At 28.7% G+C, this 7602-nt stretch overlaps 1 long non-coding RNA gene and 1 other non-coding gene across 2 annotated transcripts; both read left to right on the top strand.

Annotated features, from left to right (window-relative positions):
• Positions 1–3111: 3111 nt before the first annotated feature.
• On the top strand, positions 3112–5150 carry LOC121173352 (uncharacterized). The gene is made up of 2 exons (XR_005888021.1): positions 3112–4569; positions 4750–5150. It is a non-coding gene; the product is annotated as an uncharacterized lncRNA (long non-coding RNA).
• On the top strand, positions 4290–4442 carry MIR172B (microRNA MIR172b). Its single transcript, NR_048591.1, has one exon. It is a non-coding gene; the product is annotated as a microRNA MIR172b (primary transcript).
• Positions 5151–7602: the final 2452 nt, after the last annotated feature.

Genomic DNA, 7602 nt, shown 5'->3' with positions numbered 1-7602 from the left:
CCCTTTGCAAAGATAGAATAGTAAATTACAATATGGAGATGTAGGCAAAACAAAGTCTCTATCCTTAGCAATGAATTGTTTAGATGTCATTTTCTAGTTCTTTAGAAATTATCATTTTTCAATATAGAACCCATGAAACATATTCATAGATGATCAGGCCATACAATAACAACAAAACACAGGAAATAAACAATAAAAATTGTCATTGCATTAAATAGATAGTAAGGAAAGATTACATTACAAGGAAACTTGGTTGCTAGGCTCCCAACAATAAAGTTTCAGCCTCTTGTTATCGCGATAGATTTTACACTTTAGAGCGTGATGCAGATAAAAGAAGAAGGATGAATAGAGGAGGAGAAGGAGATAATGGACATAGAAAGGGGGTTTCTCATATTAGAGATACTTAAACTTAGGATGTATTTATTAGAGAGAGCTTTGAGTATCTGTGTGTTCGGTGTGTAGGGATTGGTACGTGTCTTTTTTCCTTTGTTTTCTACTTCTTCTATAGGTCTAAAGTAGCATAATTTTCACATGACCTCATGCTTAGCGTGAACTTTCATGCTAAGTGTACCTTTAAGCTTACTTGTTCGTAGGCCTTGTTCGTGTTGAGCCTGAGTTGAGTTGATCGTTAAGCCTGTGTTATGCGTTAAGCGAGCTGTCTCAGTTTTCATCTTTTCCTTCACGTTTTTACATTAATTTTCTTTCAAAACACTTAAAATTTTATTCTTTTAAATTCTGCTGATAAAAAATTAGAGTGATATTTATTTCTTTATTATTTAATTAAAAATAATATTAAAGTGAAGAAATTATAATTATTTTTAGTGAAAATTAACTATCAATTTAACTAAAATTTTACGGTTATTAGTACTACTTAATAATTTTTTAATTGAATATATGAGTTTTGCACTACCTTTGAAACAAATGGTGCTAGGAATCGTTTGAAATAAGGAACGTGGACCTTCACTAGTTGTGACTTGTGACACTTTAATAAATATATAAAGAAAAATAAATACAGACACCATATATTTTTATGCCCTACACACTTAATCAGAAAATATATTATATGAAAAAATAAAGAAGGATATATATAAAAAGTAAAGAGAGAGATAAATAAATAGATATCAATATGGATATAATTATTTTATTTTATAAGTGATTATAAAATTTATTAATATATTTTAATTTTGATTTTTATTTATACAGTCAAACTTTATTAATTAATCTTACTCAATAGTCTTTTCAAATGATCATTTAAATGCTTTATTTGATAAAATCATTAAATAAATAAACATGCACCATCTGCGTAAATATTTTTAATGTTATCTCAACGCCACTCAAGATAGTAAGTTTATTAAATTTTATAATAATTACTTTAAATCATATTAAGGGTGATGGAAGAATTTTTTTTATTGTTTGTAGAAGTGAAAATAGGTTAGATCATTTTACAGGTCTGCTAAAACAAATCAGACTTGTTTAAAAAATAAATTAGGTCTAAACTATTATAAAGGTAAGACTTTATGTCATTCAAAAAGTATTTTAAATTTTATAAGTTGGCATATTTAAGTAAATTAATTAATATTTTTTATTAATATTATTATTATATTAATTTTGTTATGATGAATTAAAATTATATATTTATTTTTAAAAAAATATTAAACATGTTGACTTACGTAAAAGCTAAACCTATAAACTTATTAAAGAATAATTTTTTTTTTCATATTTAGAGTTCTTGTTACAAAATAAGCTTTTGAATCAGGAAAGTTAAATTAGATCTTAAAAATAACTTTATATCATATAAACATGTTAGTTTAAAATTTTATACAATATAATATTTTATTTTTATATTTTTCTTATGCATTGAGTAACAATAATTTTAATTTTCATAGATTATAATTTATTTTACATATCTTTTTCCCTATTAGCTAGGGATGTTCACGAATATACTAGTCACCTGTCAACCCAAATTGACCCAAATCAATCCAAGTGGTTTTGAGTTGAGTCATTTATGTATTTGGATCAAAACTAAACTAAATTGAATCGATCAAAACTGTTCATGTACAGGTTGAGTCACGAGTTTCGATTTATAGATCCGATCCAGACCGAACCGAACCGATTAAAATCAATAAAATTTTTTAGAGTTATTTGATATTGGGACTCCAAGTGTTGAAATTGCTAGTGTCAAGACTACTAGTGTTGAAACTTCGTAAGGTATTACTTTTAGGTACATTATTTTTGTTTCAGCCTTTTTCATGTTTATTTTTTGTCATGTTTAGAATATTAAGGAATCATATTTTATTCATTTGTTTCAATAAATCTAGTTGCAGCAAATCCGGTTGCAGCAAAACTTATTACAAGAAATTAGTTTGTAGAAAATAATTGTGATTCAGACTATTATAGAGTAAATTTCATTGAAGAATATTTTGTTTTAATTTGTATTAGTCTATTTTAGAATATTATATTGATTGTATTAAATGAATCAATTTTACTACTTTCAGACATTTTTGATAATATTGTCTTAATTGTATTAGATATTTGGATGAATCATGATATAAAATAATAATTTTAAGAAAAAAAATGATCAAATTTAAAAGGGTAATTTGTTGGCTCAAAACGAACAAAATCGTTTATGAATAAGTTGGATTGGGTTGGATTTCAAAAAAAAAAATTATAAAAATTGAACTGCACTAAACTAATCAAATTTGATTAGGTTGGATTTTAAATTTGATCAAAATCTGTCCAAACTAACTTGCGAACATCCTTACTATTAGAGGAAAATAAGATGAAATGGACTTATAAATAAACTAATAAACTAAATTACACTTTCAAATAAGTTTTACAAGGCCTAAGTAATACGTTAAGCCTAGACTTCAAATTTTTTAAGCAAATTCTTATTCAAAATAGCTTAATTTTATTTTCACCCTTATACTGACAATATAGACTTTATAGTGCAATGCATACCTATTGATTCAAAATAAGTTATCAGAGATAATTTTTTTATTTAAATTATAATTTAAAATTTTTAAAATGCCAAATTAACCAAACATGCACATGGTTGGACGATCCTATGGTGTGGAAAATGAGCAGGTTTTTGTGGCATCAACCGTCCGCCAATGAAGTTGAAGTTAGGGTTTAGGGTAGATTACAATGCGTATCTGGCCACATAAAACCCGGTACAGTACCTTATATACAGCTCAGTCCAACCAATGGGAATATAGAGAAAGCAAATCATATATATATTTTCAACCAACACAGGCGCGTTCCTCCCTCTATATATTAGTCCCCATTCTTCATCTACTGTTACCATTCAACACATACTTCCTTCTCTCTCTTCCTAACTTTTCTATTTTCTCCTTCTCCTTAGTTTTCCCCTCAGGGTTAGATCTCAGGCGTTTTGCGACATACTGTGTATATATATTTAATATAATCTATATCCATATATCTCTTCCTTCTGATTCTAATCCGATCTATAATCTATTTCAAGCATACATATATATAAATATGAAATATTTGGAAGTACCCTTTTTTTATTTTCTTTTGAGAAACCTCTCCTTCCTAGCTATATGGATTTGCCAAGGTACGTGAGTCTTTCCCTCTTTAAGGGATTACTGTTGGGTTTTGATTCATAAATCAGGGGTTCCTTTTTTTTCTTTTTCATTTTTAAATCTCTTTCCTTAAGTGAAAGTATATGGCTTTTAATCGATACAACAAAGCCTGTAGATTGTAAAAGTATAGTTAACAGGCTTTGAACCCCGTTTGTTTTGATTTTCTGGAGGTTCTGAAAGTAAGCGCTTTTGTTGTTCTTTATAGAGTTGTTGTTGTTGAATTTTCTTGTTTTTTTTTTCTTTTTTTTAATTGGGGTTTTGGCTTTTCTTTTGTTCTTGAGGTATGAATTGAGTTCATGTGGTTAGATTCCATTTGGGTACCCCAACTGGCCTCGTGTGCCAAACATACACTAACCACTGGCAACAAGCCACATCAGCTACTCCTCGTGGCCTTGCTGCTAAAATTCCACATAAAATCTCAATTTTCCGTGTCCCCTCTTTCTTTTCTATTTTTTACCCGCTCTTTGCTTTCTCTCTGTTTGATGTTGTTCCCCCCTTCTTTTTATTTTATTTTTTCTCTAGACAATTTTCCGTGACATTAATTGGTCTTCACTCTGAGTAACCTATAAGTCTTTTTACCCCTATATAAGTTTCACTAAGTTTGGTAATAATGCAAGCTTCTAAATATATATGCGCATATGTGTATATGTACCTTTCTTTGTCAGCAGCTATAGTTGCATGGACAGATTGACAGTCGTTGTTTGCGGATGTAGCATCATCAAGATTCACATGCAAATGAAGGTGGGTGGGACTATGATGCAATCCAAGTGCTCTGCCAATCCATCGGTCTTTTTGATGTGAGAATCTTGATGATGCTGCATCAGCCATAAACGGCTTTAAAAAGTTGAACAAGTACTAGTTGAACCCCCCAATAAAAGAGAGGAGATAAAAAAAAAGTGTGTGTAGGTCTACACACAGCTCAGACTTCCAGATACTGTCCATGAGATCATGATGCATAACAAGACAGGTGATTCTTTGTGCTGCTTTCCTTTCTGTTGTTGTCAGGTGGCTTTTATATATCTTTTGTTTGCAATTTGCAGTGACAAATTTTTATTTATTCACATTAATGGATGGCCTTATTGTCTATGCTTCTTCATTCTTTTTAAATATTATTATTGTACACTAATTAGCCCTTTTGCATTTGCAGACAATCCTAGGTTATCGAACATTGGCTATTTGGATTTTGGAGGCTGAGTGGAGCGGCTGTTAGGTCCTTTATGTGCTGACTTCACAGATCTATGAGTATTCCTTTTCAACAGAAAATGCTCGAAAAATGGTGTCTTTTCAGGTTTCTTAATATATATTGAAACATCACTTTATCCAAATCTAGCTAGAGGCAATAAAGACCACACATAATACAGAGAGAGAAATTAATATTTGGATGTTAGGTTGCTGAGTGGTGTTCATGTTGCCTATATTATTATAGTAATTGTTTTATTTAGATCATCAGTATTTAGCTTCCAGTTATTCAGATCCATTGATCATATCTATCAAATTCTATAACCTTAAACTTTTACCTAATGTTATACTAAAGAACTTCAGCCTGCAGTTTTGTGGTGCCTAATTATAGCATGGTAGATAATAGGAGGATCTTTTAATATTGTTATCTTGATAACTTGTATTTTTTCCATCAACAAGTATTAGTTGTTAATTTTGTTAAAATATTACTAAAAAAGATTTGAATCCGTAATTTCTTCTTATCTCTTTCTCCTTTTAACCATGGACCAAACCAACCTCATGACTCTTGATAACTTATGTTAATTCCTGATTCTTGTAGTTTTCTTGGTTGGGGGGTGGGGTTCCCGTGTCTTCAAGGTTTGTCCTTGTTACAACATTTAATATTATATGTAGGAACGAAATATATATTAAGTAAGGACATTCTTCCAAGTGGCTTGCTTCTGAGGATCACTGAAAATTGAAGCTGGTTTGGGAATTGGATATGCCAAATCACGGACTTTGTCTTAGATTCAAATTCAAGTTTTGGCTTTAGCATGCACAAAATCCATCAGTAATCAATCTGGTTGGTCGAACAACAGCTAGACCCTTGGTAAGTAATTTCTATATATATATATATATATATATATATATATATATATATATGGCAGAGATGTTTCAACCCTTCCATTATTATTCACCCCTCTTATACATATATTATTGATCAAAGATAAGTAGAAGATTTTTATTTTAAAAAATGGTATATGTATATTTCGATATATTCTTCATTATTTTTGATGGTGATGATTCATGAGTCTATTTAAGATCTTGTCATGGAAAATTGTGTGCTCGCATCGCTGTCCAATCTTGGTTCACATATTTTCTCCACTTGTTCAAATTATATCACACACACGCTCTTCACTACCTTGCCCTATTTCTTTCGTACTACACACAAACCTTCATGGTCTCTCTCTCTCTCCGTTGGAAGAGGATACCAAAGGGCCATTATTGTGTTTTAATTTTGACTGACATACAAGCAGTTAACGATCCTAGTGTCTCCTTTTTGCTATAAAAGTTGAGAAATTATTTCAGAGTGAGGAACATATAAAAAGAGAAAAGAAATGAGTGTATGATATTATAAGTAAAGTAACGAAGAGATCCAAAGAAAAAATAATTTAATTAGAATGTTGAGACAGTACAAAAGTCATGTACACTATTATTCAATTATGGATCGTTAATTATTTTTATAATAATTATTTTAAGAGTTATATATATATTTACGATAATTTCTAAATTTTTAATTAGATAATAGTATAAGAATATTTATATAACAATATATCAAAATTTAATTCAAATAGTATCATAAAATGTGTTATACGATAATATTATATAAATAATATAACTTATAAAATTCAGGTGAAAATTTTTCTATAATGACGAATATAAATTAATTATTTGGTGTGAATGATGTTAAGGGTTTTGCATTTGATGCATACGAAATAAATATATAATATGTTTGCATTTGATGCATACGAAATAATGACAGGGAGTAGTGCATTTACAATACTTTTAATAAAAACTTCATTATAAAAAAAACTTTTTACTTTTTTTTTACCAATGATATCAGAACACAGTTTATCTTATTTTAAATCCTTTTATTCATCCATCGATCCTTTTACTTGGTTTATATTTGATAGAAATAACTAAAAAGTTAAAAAATTATTTTATAAAATTATAAGTGTTTGATAAAATTAGTTGTTGAGATAGTTAAAAAATATAAACTGACTTAAAAATAATAAATTTATGATTTATTTAAAAATGATAAGTAATAAATTTGATAAATATATTAAAAATAAAAGAAAAGAAATTATAAAAAACTAGAAACTAGAAATTAGTATTTTTTTAAAAATATTATTTTAAGTAGCATTTTAAAAAATACTAAAAAGTAAGAAATCTTGTTTACAGCTTAAAAACTAACTAAAAGTATAAGGTGAAATATAATTTTAATCAATAAATAAAATATTGGACACTTTTCATGATTTCAAGACATTAAAATGTGTTTTTTTTTTCTTTACAAAAATTTAAAAGAATTACTCGAGGCTAAAAGAAATCGTGCAATTATTTGAAAGGGAAAGATTGTCTAATAAGTAAAGAAACCAAATTGGCAGAGGGTAGAATCTCTTTTTTTTTTTCTTTTTTTTTTTTTGAAGATGAGGGTAGAATCTCTTGATTCCATTGTCGCTCTTAATGCTGCTAAATGTAAAACTGGCTCCAAGCTAACCTATAATTAAGCTTTAGCTAAATTCCTTCGACGAGGCAAATAACGTGGTTAGAAGTTTATTAGCAAATGGTTAATGACAGTAACCATCGGTTAAAACGAATATTCTCATCCAAGTTGGGGAGTTCATTCTGCCACTCCAATATATTAATTACCTCCAGATTCTCATACATCTTTTGCAAATATTCACTTCGTATATGTGAATAAAGTAATTTTTCTTAGCCTGTGCAATTAATCAGTATTGTAATATGTGACTTCATATACGGGAAAGGAGTGAAGTTAAAATAA

Source organism: Glycine max, chromosome 13 (assembly GCF_000004515.6).
Source record: "Glycine max cultivar Williams 82 chromosome 13, Glycine_max_v4.0, whole genome shotgun sequence".
NCBI lineage: Eukaryota > Viridiplantae > Streptophyta > Magnoliopsida > Fabales > Fabaceae > Glycine > Glycine max.
The sequence above is the reverse complement of the archived record's forward strand: the minus strand, read 5'-3'. Positions and strand labels throughout refer to the sequence as shown.